A 17237-nucleotide genomic window follows, 5' to 3' on the forward strand; every position below is an offset into this window, starting at 1 on the left:
TGTCATTTAAATAATTGTTTTCTTATTGTTGAAAGTTAAATAAGCTTATCGATATAAATCTTATAACTAAAGTTTTCAAATCTTAATAATGTAATCGCCCTCATGTTTATAACCTTAAGATGAAAAGTAAAGAACCTTTACTAAAACTATTATCAATCATTTCAAACCTAGGGCATGTTTAATTATTATTCAAAAAAAAAATTGTGTGTGTGTTTTTGCCTTCAAGTTTTGGGCATGACAGGCTCTAAAGGTTAACCCAAAGTATGGGCATTCTCCTATGATTCCACCAATGGAGTGGAATGAAATAATAGAAGAAGTAAAAGAGAAAAGGATACAAAATAAAGGAATTGAACCAAAAGAGGGAAAAAGAAGGTATGTTGTGATAGTATTAAGTAGAATGTAATCATACACTAATTAGTGATCTTTGTAAATATATAGTCTAACATCTTTAAAACTTTTCATAGTCTACAGGACACGTCAAATGCTACACAAGCGAGACTACAAAAGGTTATATGAAACTTCACTCTCAACTTGTAAGTAGTAGCAATGGAATTTCATATAATAATAAAAAATTATATAATGTTGCAAAAAAAAAAGTGTTTAATCAAATCATACATAAAAAGCTGACATTATTAAGCAAAAAATATAGGGCAATTTTACCTATTGCAAATTTTGAAATGAAACTTTGCTAAATATAGAAAACTAATGAGTTCTACAATATAATGTACCCAAATTTTCATTTTCTTGCCCTCCTTATCTATGATTTTTGAAGAAACCTTCTTATTGTTGTCTAAATTGACCCTTCCTAAAAAATCCCACTGCCCTTTAGATATTTCACTTCACCTTATGATAGATTATTTCTCTTTTACAATGAGTTCATTGCAATACCTAGAGAGGCTTGTAGAGAGGTAGAAATAAATGTTGTTCATTTACATATTTTTTTTATTATCATAAAAAGTGGAGGTCTTATATGTTTATTTCTCTATGAGTGAAGGTCTTATATGTTTATTCCTCTTTGAAAAACTACAAAAACTTGGGTGTTGTGTTATGTTTTTATCTTGTAGATATAATGAAGAATTTATTTCCAAGCTTCCTGTTGTGGATGTTATCATCACTACAGTAAATTTGTTCAAGGAGCCCACATTGGTAACTACCAATACAGTTCTTTCTATTCTTGCACTTGATAATATAGTAGAAATATTTTCTTGTTATATCTCAGATGATGGTACATCTCCCATCACTCTCTACTCTCTTGTAGAAAATGTGAGCTTTGCCAAAAAAATGGATACCATTCTGTAAAAAGTTTAAAATAAAGAACAGGGCTCCCTTTATGTATTTTTCCAAAGAAATTGAATCATCTAATCTTGATTTCGTCCAAGAATGGCAAGATATGAAGGTGATGATGATGTGATTAAAATACATAAATCAATAGTTCCTGTGTTATTAAATCATCATGCCTCCTTAACATTGTTAAATGATATTTTGTAGAATCAATGTGAAGGTTTCAAGAAAAGGATGAGCTAAACATTGGAAGAAAAGTTCCACCTAATTTTACTTGTCATTACAGTGTTGATCGTTTTGTGTATAGAAGCTCGGATGTTAGAAACCATACAACATTGATGGGGACTCAACTCAACAACCAGAATAGACACAATAGAAAGGGGAAATTATATTAACTAAGAAAATAAGCTGGTACAAACAGTGCAGAGAAAATAAACTCAAAACATGCCCTGTGGGCTTACAATAGCATAAATCTGGAGAATATTTCTCCTTTTAGCACCTCCTCTCAAGCTCCAATCCGAACTGCCTTTTACAATGCCAGAAATCTCCTTAAATAGACCCCGGAGGGTTAAGGACTAGGAGTACATTCTAGAAAGTGCTAGTAGGCATCCACCGACAAAATAGAAGGTTCCGGAAGCTATGTTAGAAGTCGGTGCAATTCTAGAAGAATCCAGAAACGGTAGCCAAACTTTCGGGAGGCATAACTTTTGAACCGTAACTCCGATTGACGAACCGTTTACATTTTCGGAAAGCTCTCGAAGCGCTCTATAGCCCTATGGACAAGCTTTGCTCGTCCCCCATTTTTCGACCCTTTTTGAGGTCATTTAATGCCCCAAACCTGACTTTGAAGCATTCTTAGGGGGTCTCCAAAACCCGAAAAATTGCAATAACTTTCAAACCGTGGGGCCTTTTGACCTGATTCTTTTTCTGGAATGCTCTAAATCTCGATTACATTCATCTGGCCAAGTCACACCTTCTAGGTCACCAAAATGATGGTCAAATTGCATGCTCCTATTTTTTCGAGATTTTTAAATGCACTGATAGTTGAACTATGAGAGTTGGAACCTTTATTTGAGCCAAATGGGTATCCAAAAATGTAAAGACATAAAATAGAAACTAAGTCTAAGTACATTTTTTTGGGTGACACAGGATTGCCCTTATACCTCTGGATGCTCCTGCATCAAACATAATATAGGTAATAGGGAGAGTATGAAGTTAAAATGATTATTTATTATGTTTTTTGAGTATAAATTTTAATCAAGATAGTAAGAGCTTCTCTAGAGGATGAATATCTCACACTATTAATTCTTTATATGTATAGGTTATTCATGAAAACAAAATGGTTCATGAAAAGAAATTTGATGCTTTACTCCACCTAATATATTTTACTAAAGAGAAATGCCCCAAGGTCAGCCATCATAATAAGGCTAGTACCATGAATGTCATGGTTAGTAAATTTTTGTTATTTATCTTTCTATAACTTATTTACAAAGTTTCTAGTATAAATTGTGATTGAAAAAGTTCTTGAATAATTGTTTTGGAAATTTTAATAATAATGTCAACTATGAAGAATAACATGAAATATATAATATTGTATTGTCAACTATGATAGGTTTTGATGGCATTGAAAATATGTATTATTTCTTAACATGATTTTTACTAATCTGATGTGGTGTTGGATTTTCAGACAAGATTCTCAGCATTGATGGCAAATGCTCTGTTCACACTAAATCTAGATAGTGATATGCATGTCAGTGATTGCAGAGCTATACAACATGCTATGTGTTTTTTCCTTGAATGTAATTCAAAGAAAGAATGTGGTTTTTTTGAATTCCCTCAAGTGTTCCATGGCAGTCTCAAGGATGATCCTTTTGGAAACTAGTTGAAAATACTCATAGAAGTAATAAATAATTTACTATCTTTTCTAAACTAATTATTCAAGAGCTCTATAGAATTTTTGGACAAGTTATTACATGGTTATAGATGTAATAATAGAGATGTTGGGTGTATGCAGACTATTGGGAAGGGATAAAATGCACTCCAAGGCCCTCTTTATGGAGGAACTAGTTGCTTTCATAGAAGAAAAGGCTTGTATGGGTTGCCACCTAAGATTGATCAACACCACAAGAAAGGAAGTGAAAGGAAAAGACAAGGTAATAGTAAATCTTTGACATTAAATTGGTTTAGAGATTGAAGTTTAGTAAATGGCATGTTGTTTTACCAAATTCAAATATTTCACATGAAATAATTTTATATGTATGTATGTATGTATGTATGTATATTACTAAATGTCTTTTAATATCTTATTGTTCATAATAGTATTGTATATTAATAGTAAATGTTTAATTATTTTTATATTTAGGTATAATGTTGATATCTTTGCTGATTTTTTTTTGTTATTGACTATTTGTTGTGTATTGACAGCATTGTAAAACTATGGGGCCCTTTGGAAAACTCCTTGGACCTAATTAAAAAATAATAAATTATAATTTCAACACTATTTGAAGAAAGCTTTCTAGAAGTTACTTTTATAGTTGTACACCTCTTTGTTTTTAGGTGCATGACAAATATAGTGTCTGGTAGATGTTTGAGGCAATTACAATAAGGACTCCTCCTTTTGATTTTTTTTTATTTAATAAGATTTTATTTCACTCAATCCTATTTTAATTTATCATTTTTTAAGAAGTTTCATCTGATAATGCATTATTATCTTTTATTAAATGAAATCTATTTATAGAAAATGAAATGTAAGGAACAGTCATGTTGACATGTGATTGGAATAGTGATTCATAGAAGGCTTATAAAATTTGATATATAAAACCTTTAAATATTCAATAAATAACACGTATGATGTTTCCTAAGCAGATATTCTAGACTTTGCATCATCTTGTTCATCTGAAGCATTGAGGAAAGAATTTGGAAAATCCCATGCCCTAGTTGAAGTGACTCAAGATATACTAAGTGACATTCCATGCAATAGGCATACCCTTCCTTCCCTAGTTATAGAGGAAGCTTTGAAGGTTTCTAGTTGTAGCTATGAAACCAAAACAACTTGGCAAAATGCATAACCTTTTTTTTTTTCTTAAAAATAATCCTAGTGAAAGATTTCCCATCATCTTATATTAATCTTATCAGATGTCCTCTATCCATTTGAAATGTAAATTTTTGTTTTTGGATTTGATTGTATATGTTTTATTTAGCATCAATTTTTTGGATCACACTATGCAATCCATCATCAAGATAAGAGAAAGAAAGAATGGAAATGTGAAATATGTAGACCAATCCTCTTTTTGTTTTTATTTCCCTTTGGTTGGGCTTGGTTTACAGTGGGTAAAAGCACAAATCTGTGTCACCATTTATGATACCAAAACATGGTTTGGTCAAATCTCATTTCTCTATCAAAACTCAATTTTTTTCAAAAACTAAAAATACCCTTTTATAGATCTCAGATTCAATATCATCATTATCTAAATTTTTGAGTGTTTTGATTAGTTATAATATGTTATAATCTCAAAATATTGTAAGTCAATATTTTAACATTTCAGAAGATGTTCCCTCAAAAAAGGAAAACAAATAGTAAATCATATCAAAAAAGTTAAAAATTTATATTTCTCTCTAGAGGAGAGAATCCTCTTTACGAATATGTAATTTTTTTTCAAGAAGGTACAAATTTGATAGGGAATTTTTGACGGGAGGAAAAACTGTTGGATTTTGATAAGGCTAAACTTGAGGACTTATAACAAAGAATATATACATCAAAAATAATTATTTCTTTTTTTGTTCACTAGTTATACATGTCATCTATAAGATATTATCAAATCAGAACAAAAAAAGATTATTTGCATATACTTGTTTGACGAGAACTAGACCCTATATTTTTTATAGCTAAAAAAGGGACTTCAAAATAAAATAAAATGGAAAAATTCTTACTCAAAAAAATTATAAAAATTACAGGCATAAAATTCATCCAATTTTACACATTTCATCAGTTCACATCATCTTCATATTTAAACACAAATACCATTTTTTTTGTCATTAATGTTGAATTGTCACATTCTGATATCCCATTTCTTTATAAAAGGTGACACAGGTTTGTGCTTTTACCCTTGTATATTTCACATTTCAATGCATTCTCTCATCCTAATGATGGATCATGAAGTGTGATCTAAAATATTGATGCTAAAAAACATACACAATGAAATCCAAACACAAAAATTTACATATCACCTTATATATTAGATATTTGATGCAACTAGCAAAAATCTTCCATAGCGTAGATGTTAACTCACTTTTGATTGGTTGTAGGTGGGATGGATGTACGGATCTACAGTTGAGGATGTTATGATAGGAATGAAGATTCATAGTCTAGGTTGGCATTCCATTAGTGTCCAACCAGAGGAGCCAGTTTTCATGGGATGTGCAACAACCACTAGTCTAGATACCCTTGTTCAGTAGAAGAGATGAGCAACAAAACTACTTCAAATATTTGTAAGAAAATTGTGTCCTTTCATTGGACTTAGAACAAACATTAGCTAAAGGTAGATGATACTTTATGCTTATTTATGCTAACAGGTTGCTTGATTAGTACCAGTTATCTACTATGCCTTACTTCCTGCCATGAGTCTATTATATCATAAATCATTCCTACCCAAGGTTAGTTAATTTTAGTTTATATTAATATCATCTTATTTGTTTGAATCAAAACACACTATTAACCTATTAGCCATAGGTCTCATCATATGGTTGTGATGTGAACAATATGTTAAGAAATTGTTGAAAGCATGAATGCTGATGATATTCTTATGAGGGAGTATTATAGATATGTTACTATGATGATATATTATATTCATGATTGAGTTTTTCATTGATGTCAACATAGTAGTCTTTGTGGTATCTAATAGAAGAATAGTGGAAAGATCAAGTTGGTACGGACAGTTAGTTGAGTATTCTAACTATCCAAGGTTATGGGAGATACATCTAAGTATTTGGTATATGTAGTTAACATTGGAAGCAGAAATGATAATTCTGGATGAAGTTATGTAAGTTTTGGTGATGTCTATTTTGTGATAGAGTTTACAAAGGCATGTTCTAGTAAACTTGTTATATCTATTAGCAAAGTTGTTACCTTGAGAATCAAGGTTGAGGATGTGTAGAAGACATGTTGGTGATGGCATGGCTAAGTTCACTCATCCTAATATTACATGTACAAAAAGTTATTCAAGTTGCAAGGTGGGATATTAATGTTATCGCTAGGGGTAACATGTTCTTAATGTGGTCATATAATGATTAATTGAGAAGGTCTAACAACCAACTCAAGGAATTGTTTTATGGACTCAATATAAAGGAAGGATATTTTCCTTTATCATGATATGGATGTGAAGAAATTTTATAAGTAGCACAAGAGAAAAATACAAAGTTGAGTAGAGTAGAGCAGAAGTGAAGGAAACTTCATTACTAAGGTTTTGCTGAGTGATCTGAGGTTTGATATTTGGATCTGAGGTTTTTTGACCTAGTCTACAAGGCTTGACAATGTTTGGTTCAGTTGATAGAATAAAGAAAAGAAGAACATAATAGTAAATTACATGTTTGAGAAGTGAGCTCTTCTTGTAGTTGAAATTGCATGTTTGGGTAGTGGGATCTTCTTGCATACATTGTACTACAACTCCTAATAGGGTTGGAATCTCCTAACAGGGATTCAAAGTCTCCTAATAGGGACTCTATGTACTAAATGTTGTAATAGACTATTAATGAGGTGCATCCTCTAAAAAGAAATATTTATATTAGTACATCATCTTGTGGGCATCATTCCTATTGGGGTTTCTCTCTGATCAAGGGTTTCCCTAGTTAACATATCTAGTGTAATTGTCTATGTGCATCTTATTATGGTTGTTGTTTACTTTAGGTGGATGGTTAAGTTTTTTTTAATGAGATTAATGTTTTAACTATTGGATAACTGATTCACTCCCCCCCCCCCTTCTCAATTATATTGGTGGATTATTGTTTCTAACACAATATATTATGTGTTTTGATACAAATCATCTTTAGGAAAAGATAAGTTTTCAAAAGAAAGTCAATTTTGACTATTTAACAATTAGACCTTAGTGTGTGAATTTTAAGCCACCCATTTGATTCATTGAGTTGGTGCATCTTTAATCATATTATTAAATGAGTCTATGTGATTTTAAATGAACCACACAAACAAGTCAAATCATTTCTTAACACTAGCTTTACTACTAACATATTTTATAGAGGTTTCTTTTCCAATTGCACTAGCACTCTTCCTTTCAATCTATGGATATCATCTTGTGTAGTACATTCTTCTTGGGTGTTCTATGAGAGAGTGGTGGAATAACCAATTCATGTGGCTCATTGTGTGCACATCTTCATGGTTCATTGCATTGTTTGATATTGCAATGGTGTTGCTGGGATTTTCTGAGACAGTTTTTGTTGTGACTCCAAAGGGGTTAGAGGTAGAAGATAATGGTGATGAGGGTGAGTTTACATTTTATTCCTCTATATTGTTCATCATACCAACTACAATATTGGTGAGATCAAAGAGAGGTTGTTTGCAGAGTATTTGTACAGTGTTTGGGTAGTCATAAATCTCTAGCCATTTATGAAAGGGTTGGTTAGAAAGGGAAAGAGAGGCTTTCCTTGGAGTGTTATCATAAAATATTGTGGTTTGGTTGTTTTCATATGCACTACACTAGCTTAATTTAGTGAGGGGTGTTTTTCCTATCTCTCAATCTTACTTATTTAAATTGTATGAATCTAGAAATATTATTCTATCACAGAATGGTTAATCTTTCATCCTTTCTAGTGAGGAACTCTTCTCCCATTAACAATATGTCTATAGTTTTGTGCCATTTATAAATATATATTTATGGTCCACTAAATTCTTTGAATGAGAATAATTAGAAAACTATAATCTTTATAATTGAAATTTAAGTTGGAGAGGTTCTAGGTACTTGATAAGAATGTTGTGTGTGGTAATTAAAATTTATTGTCATTTTCCCCCTTGTGAACATCTATGTAGTTTCTTTCTCAACAGTAGACATACAATATTGTTTTTTGTGTTACTTGTGTAGGTATCTTGTAGGCATTTCTTGATATGCTTGACATGATTTTTCATTTTAAAATATAAATAGCTTATCTTATTTTTTTGTTTCCATGCTAAAATATTTTGCTCTGTTCAATATATAAATTGTCAATAGTTTACAATGTAAATTTGAGATGATAAGTTGTTTTATTTGAGTATTTTGTTAATTGTGAAGTAATCTCATATAACTGTTAAGGATTTTTTTATAACTAATTGTTGGTGTCTTGACCCCAATTTTCAATCTTGGAAACTTGGCCCCCTCAATGAATTTTTCATACTTTTCTCTTTAGTCTCCCTTAATCCATATTGAAAAGTACCTTGTGGAGTTTTTTTATGAAGGAAATGTTCAAATTAGTTATCATAACAGAAAACCAAAGGAAACATGTGCCTTAATTCAAGATCGAGAAAATAGGTTCATATGGTAAAAAGTGGTTCTAAATCACTTCGTACCTATTGAACAAGTTATGTAGTTTGAAAGTTCAAAAAGTTTAGATTGACTCCATAGGATTCATAGTTTAGAGATGAAGTTTCAAGTTTAGAGTTCAAGTCTACAGAGCCTAAGTTCAAGCTTCAATTTCAAAGATGCACCACTATTAGATCCAGAAACTCAAGGTTTGAAAGTTCAAGTTCAAAGTTCAAATCTGTAAATTTAGGTTCAAAAGTTCAATAGTTCACAAAGATGAAACAAATTCAAGTATAGATTCTAGATTCATCAAGGGCCCACCTTTGAAAGTCAAAATGTCAATAAAAAGCCAAATTCAAACGTTCCTAGATCAAGATTTCAACTTTCAAACACAAAATGCAAAGATCTTGAATACACAAAGCCTTTGTCATGAAAATATCAGTCGAGCTTAATGTTGAAAGAGAGGAAAATAAGATTCCACAACTAAGAACCATTCAGATTGAAGGCATGAGTCATAATATGTTTTCTTTTTTACATACATTGTTGTCCCTTCTGGATTCAGTGAAGTTTTTTGACCTGAGCATATATGGTCATCCAAATAGAATAGAGAAAGTATTATGATAGATTTATGAAAGATTTCAAATTAAATACTCAAAATAGTAACAAGGGCTCACTTTCTCTAATTAAACACAATGAATGACATGGTAATGATGTATTATGTAATCTAGATTAATTCTTGATGTTTCTTCTTGCAATATTCAACACATAATAGAAATCTTACACCCAATCCTTGGCATATTAGAGTCAAGATGAGAATTGAGAAATAGAGGATGAGTCCACTATTTTACACAAGTAAAAGTACAGTTGGATTTTTTTCATTCATTTTCATATACCCAAGGGAAATTTTGAGAAGTTCTCTCCAAATTTTTTGACAAAATATAGGTGGAGACTCATCAAATTGATCAAAGATGGGACTCATATATGTAAAGTGTGAGGCTTGAGAAATCAATGCAAAACACTTAATAATATGAAGGGCAAAGAAGTATACAATCTACAACTTAAATAAGATTTGACCTCTCACATTTATGTTATGAAGGTGACATAAGGAGGAAGAGTAGGACATGCCGCATGATCGAGTTCTCATACACATCTTTTTAGCAATCTAGTGAGTCATAGCTCACTTCCTTGGTTGGATAGAGATGTGAGGAATGTCAATAGAAATTCTTGGTCTTGTCCACCTATCTTGAGGTCATCAGATCTATTAAAAAGGGTGTTAGAAACTAATATCACATGATAATCCATGTAGAGAAGGATATGAGCTAAAATCTTGGCAAATTGTTATTCAAGATGCACCAAATTGAAGAAAACAACATTCTAATGTCATATAGAATCTCTGGTTATGTGTTCAATGGTTGGGATCATCGGCTTGAATAGTAGGGAAGCCCATAGCCCATGTCATATTTATCAACTCATAAGGCCCCTATCTATATAGATACAAATAGATAGTAACTTTCCCAAAGAAAGAGTATATACCTTTAACATTTTTAGGCTTTGGCACCTTGTCAATTGTTTCTACTCTTTTAGGGTCAATCTTTACCCCTTCCTTGGATACTATATGACCTAGTAGCTTCCCTTCTATCACTTTGAAGGTACATTTATTTGGTTTTAAAGGGACACCATATTCTAAGGCTTTGACAAAAATCTTTTCTAAATTCTTACATTCTTTGAGTATGTAGTTAAGTCATCCTGATATACAACCATAAACTTGTCAATATAATCTTTAAAAGCTACATCCATAGCTCTTTGGAATGTTGCCCCTACATTGATTAGGCTGAAAGGAACCCTTACATATACATAGGTTCCCCAAGGTGTAGTGAGAGTTGTTTTGAATTTCTCTTTCTCATCTACCAATACCTGGTTATATCCTGAGAATCCATTCATCATGGACATTAGTTCTAAACTAGTAACTTGATGCAACATGGCCTCCATATTAGGCAACCCATACTTATCCTTCAAAGATGCAATATTTAGGTTTATAAAATCAACACATAGCCTAATATCCCCATTCTTTTTCTTGACTAGCACTAGGTTAGATACCGATAAGGAATGTATGATTGGTTTAATAATCCATCTGTCCCTAAGTTTCATAAGTTCTTCTTGCATTTTAGGGGCTAGAGTGGGATTTATAGATCTTTGTTTTTTCCTAAATGGTTTGACTCCTTCTTTTAGAGGTATTACTTGTTGAAAAAGATCTTGTATATAAGCTTTGAGGTCATCATATGACCATGCAAAAACATTCCTAAATCTTCTTAACAAATCTATCAGAGACTTCCTAATAGCAGGAGATAAGGTTTTACCAATGTATACCTTCTTTGGAGATTTAGTAGTGCCAAGGTTAATTTTCTCAAGCTCTTTTTGCTTCTTATCTTTATTGTCTAAATGCACTCTATCTTGATTATCAAAAGCACTCTTGAGCACCACTAAACCTTTAGGGGCCTTTTTTTTTTAGCTACAAGATTTATTGACCAAAGATGGCTTTCCTTCCATATACTATTTCTACAAAATCACTACTATCTAATTCTTGACCATCATATTTATCCTCATTAAGAAAAAAATTCAAGATATACTTATCATCTTTAAAAACTTGCCAATTCTCTACATTATCAATGATAGAAGGCCTATAATGCACTTCAATTGTAGACACACTATCAAATGACACATCATCGAGCTTGATTTCCACATTAGCTAACAAGTCAGCCATATTGTTATTACTTATATCCATCCAAGAAATGCGAAAGGCATCAAATTCTTGTATCTAGTCCTAAAAAGCATTTCTATACTATTTCAGCCTATTGTTTTTGGAGGCATATGTCTCCTTAACTTGAGGCAAAACTAATTCATAATCACCAATAACGTTCAACTTCTTAATCCCATGACTAGATGCAACTTTTAATCCCAATAGAAGTGCTTCATACTCTACAAAATTATTGGTACATGTAAAGCTCAAGGTAAATGAATACCTAAAAGTATTTTTTTCTGGAGATATAAATACTATCCTAGCTCTTGATCCTTCCCTAGAACTTGCCCCATCAAAAAACATGGTCCATAATTTATGTGAATCCAAACAATTGATTACCTCTTGTATAATCAATGGGGGTGGTTTCTCAACTTCTCGAATGATAATTTTAGCTCTAAAAGTATTTACCTTAATATCTAGGGAACAAGTAGCATCCTTATTAATATTATCGTTGAATATGTAAGTGACTCTTGGCTCTTTATCAATTTTGATAGACTTGTCTCCTATATGAAAAGTAGCATATGACAAGTCACACTGTAGGATACCTCCTAGTAGCACTCCATTTTCTAAAGAGTAACATCCCATAATGGGAGGAATATCAACTACAAGGACTATCATGGTAATTTCAACATCAAGGTAAGCATCTAGCTTGAAAGGTAGGGCATTAATTGTACATTTCACAAGTACCTCTTTTACATCCATTTCTCTGCATCTACCCTATTTGGTATCTACTTCTAAGCCAAGGGATTCCATAACCTTAAAAGGCATGATAGTGTTTGATGCTCCTGAGTCAATCATTCAATTTTTTAAGGTTCAGCCATTTATGACTAAACTAGGGAAGAAATGATCAATATCTTGCAAGTAGGCTATAGAGGAGTTGTCTAAGTACAATTGAGGTATTTGATACATAACTCATTTATCCTCTTTATCCTTCATTACTATTGGTATTGTTGTGGTCTCCACAAGACACGCCTCATTCCTAGTGAGGAATGGGGACCCCCTACCCTTTTTTTGACTCACAGTTCGAGAGTCAGGAGAAGAAAAGTTTTGTTAGACGTTAGAATTTAAAGAGTCAAAAGGTCAAAAAAAAAATCAAAAAATCAAAAAACACAAAAAAAAATTAGAAAAGTGAAAAAAAAACTTCAAAAAGTGCAAAACTGCGTTGCACACACCAAAAAGCGTCGTGCATGCAAAAAGGTGCCGCGTGCACTTCAAATGCGCGTACGCAAAAAAGCATCGCACGTACTTCAAATGTGTGTGTGTGCCAAAAAGTACCTCATGCATGAAAAGGCATCGTGTGTTCTTCAAATGCGCGTGCGTGCCAAAAAGATGTCGCGTGAGCGAAAAGGTGTTGCGTGCACTTCAAATGCATGCACGTGCAAAAAGGCATCGTGCTCATTTCAAATGTGCTATGTGTGCTTCAAATGCATGCATGTGTGCACCAAAAGATGTTATGCACGTGAAAAGGTGTCGAGCGAGTGCCAAAATGTGTTGCACGTGTCGTGTGCGCACTTCATTTGTGTTGTGCATGCGCGCGCTTCATTTGGTCTGTACAAGCACTTCAAATGCGTTGCGTGTGCCACAATGAGCCATGCAACTAGTTTTTTAGTGTTTTTGTATTCTGGTGTCATTAAGGTTTGCCTTAAATTAAGTATTTTTTCATCTCTCTAGACTAATGTTTGCTTCTTTTTGTAGGTAAAAAAGGTATCCTCAACTTGTCAGGGTCATAACTTTTGACTCGGAGCTCATAATTCAGAACTATTTACATCGTTGGAAAGAAGAACTGAAGATCTAATTTTAGTCCCTAAAATAGTGAACCTTCGATTACCTAGTTTTAAGGACTAATGAAAGTTTCAACTTGAAATTTTGAGCAGAAGACCTCCGAAAAAGCCATTTAAAAATGCCTAGAAAAATTTGCAAAAAAATATGAAAAAGTTTCAAACATTTGATCATCTAGATCACTCAGTTTCTTGCCAAGAAGGATAGGGAAGTTGGAGAGAAGACAAAGGTCAAAGATATAGAGGTTGGCACATGAAGTGGAACAGGTTCCTCATCTTATGTAGCTATTAATTGAAAGATTCAACACAGGTGCCTTAGGATTTTAGATCGAAGAAGCAAAAAGAGTTCAAGTTTATGAAAGTGATTGGCTATAAAGAGGGTATAAATCATCAAAAATGGGCAAAGAATATATACAAAAAGTGATCTAAAGCCCCACTTGAGAAAAACTCAGAAAACATTTTCAAAATTAACAACTTTGATTTTTTGATGATTTGAGCTATCGAGGTGCGTAGCTCCACATGTATGCAGGTCCGCAGCTCCACATTTTTGAGCTTCGCAGCTACGCAGCTCCACATTTTTGAGCTCTTTAGCTACGCAAGTCCGCAGCTCCGCAATTTAGAGGTGCGCCAACAGTTGACTACCAATTGCAAAAATAGCACTTTCCATGCATCAAGAGTGCATTATGATGTCAAGTTAATTCTGACACATGACTAGTGAAGTACCAATTTCCATTTTTGATGCCTCCATGCACTTCTACTTTGACTGATGGCTTCCTCTTACTCTCTCTCTCTCTCATGCTTTCATTGTTTTTGACATGTAAAGGGCTCATGCATCCAAATAATGAGTAAAATATGGATGGAGTCCCTCTAAGCACAAGTTAGATTGTCAGTTTGTATATATTTAGTTTGTTTAAATGTTTTAAAAGCATTTTATTGCATCAAGATATCTCTCACTCTCAACATAAATTGAGGAGACGATTTCTTATAAATACCCCATTGTAAAATGTAACAAGGGTCGTCGTTATTATGCAATAAAGTTATGCTTTTGGTGCTAGCATTTGAAGTGTAGTTATTCTTGCATGAATGTCTCATTTCTTTGTGGATTTTATTCATAAGATTGTGATTGAGCCAAAGGTTTATTGTGTTGTTTCTAGATGTGTGATCTCTTAGTTCTGGTGTTTGCTACAGATATATGAATTTTGTTGACGTAATGAGCTTGAGAAGAGATCACCTGATTGTGTCTACATAGTTTTTTGTCTCTCATGAGTGCACTTTTTGTGGCCTTGTGATTTGATGAAGGGTGAAACATCATTCAATTTGTTAAAGATTCTCACTGACAATTGCATCAGTGGATTCTAGGAAGCGTTGCTCCTATTTTCATTGGTTTCCTACTGATTTCTTCAAAGGTTTAACTCGCAGCGTGTTGTGTCCTATAGCTTATGTTCATTTAGAAATTTCAATTTCAAGTCATTTGATTTCATGTTATTTGCTTTTAATGTCATTATTTTCTTTGCTAACCCCTTGTTAAGAGTAGGACCTCATAGTAGTTGCATTGTTAGAGTTGCATGCATTGAAAAAAATAGAAAATGCAAAAATATTGTTCTTTTTTGTGTGATATTTTGAGATAGCAAACAAATTTACTTCAATTCTGAGATAAAAAATTTTTTAGAACTAGCAAAGGCCTCCTTGTGAACACTCACATTTATCTTCTACTAAGCGAATTTTGGTATGTCACAAGACAAATACTGAACCTTGGAGCGGATCCTTAAAAAGATTTGCTTTTCAAGAGAGGAATTACACAATGGATTCATGTCATTGACCTCATGCAAAATGAATGCCCAAAAAGTATTTTCTAGATTATTGATGATTTTGTCTTAGCAATATAACTACTTCCTATACCACTCAACCAAGAAAGGGCCTTATTTTTATGTTCTTCTATTCTAAGGGGACCTTAATAGTAATCTGAGACAGCATAGAAATCATATAAATAGGATCATACATAGGATTTTTGGGAAGAATACCCCTAATTGGTTTCTCTTGAGTAGAAGGTTCCTTCACTTGATTGATGGCATCAAAGCTTGGCTTCTTTTCTTGGACATTTACTTTGAATGTTTCAACTCCTTGAAACTGCACCTTTTTCTTTGGCTTCCACTTCTTGGTCTTGTTGTCCTTGACTTTCACAACCACTGGATCTTCTTTATCATTCTCATCATTTTCTTTATGAATAGTATCCTTCATGAAGATAGGAGATAGCCTAGTAGCAACATTGTTGATAGTCCTATTTCTCAAATTGTAGGTGCTATGAGCTTAAGCTATCATCTCAGCAATGATCTTGTCAATCTCTTCTTTGATTGGTTTCCTCAAGTTTTTGTGATCCATATTTGACAATGTACTACATACCTTGACCTCATCATGATCCTCATCATCTGAAAAAACTTGTTGATGGTGTAATTGATAGGCACTTCTCTGATCTGTAACATCATATCTAGATTCCTCTAAATCAAACTCCTCACCTCCATCACATAAGTTTACCATATTATGGCCTATTTCCTCATGATTTTCTTCCTCTTCTCCATCCTCATTTTGCACTTATTTATTTGTAGAGAAAGATTGGGCCAATGCACAATAAACATGGGAATAAGGGGGTTGGCATACAGTACACCGAGGCACATCATTAGTCAAATTTATAGAGCTTCTTTGCAGTCAATCTAGTGTACCATTATCCTTGTTTCCTTGAGTGGGATTGGGGATTGGCTTTCCATCCATCCACTAGGTAGTATAAGGATAATTTTTCATCTTGGGTTGCCTATTGTAGGGGGTGTTATACTAAGTTTTATCACCAGTATTCAACTTATTGGCCTAGTTTGTTGATGGATTTAAAATTTTCAGCAGGTTTAATACTTGACCCATTGTATCTTCTTTAATCTTTTTTCCTATAGCAATCCTTTCACCCTCTTTCTTATTTCTAGGATTAAACAATTTACGGTCATCCCTTCTTCCCAATTTTCCAAAGGCTTTTCTATTATTTTCTATGTTTATAGTCATCTTATAAGCCTCCCTCAATGTTCTAGTAGTGTTGTCACTTCAAGTGTATGCCATCTTATTGTCAAGTGCATTAAAGTGGTAAGGCATACATCTTCACCAAGTCTCATTACCTAGAATAGCTTATACGTCTGTTTCTAAAAACTCACATTAAAATCAAAGGTAGACTCATTTGGGCTCCTTTTTATGTTGTTAAACTCATTCAACACAAAGCTAGCATTGGTATTATCACCATATTTCTCTTTAAAAAGCTTTTCCAAGTTGTTCCATGAAGCTACACTGTCATCTGAAAACCTCCTAACTAATCCCTGGCATCTTCACTCAAGGAGTGTAAAAATAACTTCATGACTACATTCTCATGCTCTACCTCATAGTCATTAAACATGTCTAAAAATTTCCTCGGGTGTTCTTCACCAATGATAGTAGTGCTACCTAAAAACTTAGTAACCTTATCCCTAAGATCATTAGAAATAGGATGTGGGAACCTAGGAATGCCTATAAAAGACATTTTCTTGTATTTTTTCATATAAATGGGTCTTCTCTAGGATCCCATAGTGTTTGAAATACTTTCCCAAACAGCCTAATTTTGGATAGGAATCTAAGGTTGTTGGACTTGTTGAGTCACATGTATTTGACTACCTATAGTAAAGGATGAGACAATGGATGACTATGATAAGTTTTGGCTAATTAATAGAAGACCACAAGTATAAATAGATGGGATAATTTGTGAGGATTGGTTTGGCTAGGATGTTTGAAAAGTTAGTCTTGATAAACTAAATTTTTCTTCTAGTTTCAGTTACTTGGGTTTCATTCTCAACCTTCTCAAGCTCTTTAGCT

The 17237-nt window shown here is 33.0% G+C and overlaps 2 pseudogenes; both read left to right on the forward strand.

The window, feature by feature from the left end:
* The first annotated feature begins 870 nt into the window (after positions 1 to 870).
* Positions 871 to 3713, forward strand: LOC149538661 (cellulose synthase-like protein H1; annotated as a pseudogene).
* Positions 3714 to 4021: 308 nt separating this feature from the next.
* Positions 4022 to 7996, forward strand: LOC149538662 (putative cellulose synthase-like protein H3; annotated as a pseudogene).
* Positions 7997 to 17237: the final 9241 nt, after the last annotated feature.

Source organism: Cupressus sempervirens, chromosome 9 (genome assembly GCF_028749045.1).
Source record: "Cupressus sempervirens isolate cs-2001-9-10 chromosome 9, ASM2874904v1, whole genome shotgun sequence".
Lineage (NCBI taxonomy): Eukaryota > Viridiplantae > Streptophyta > Pinopsida > Cupressales > Cupressaceae > Cupressus > Cupressus sempervirens.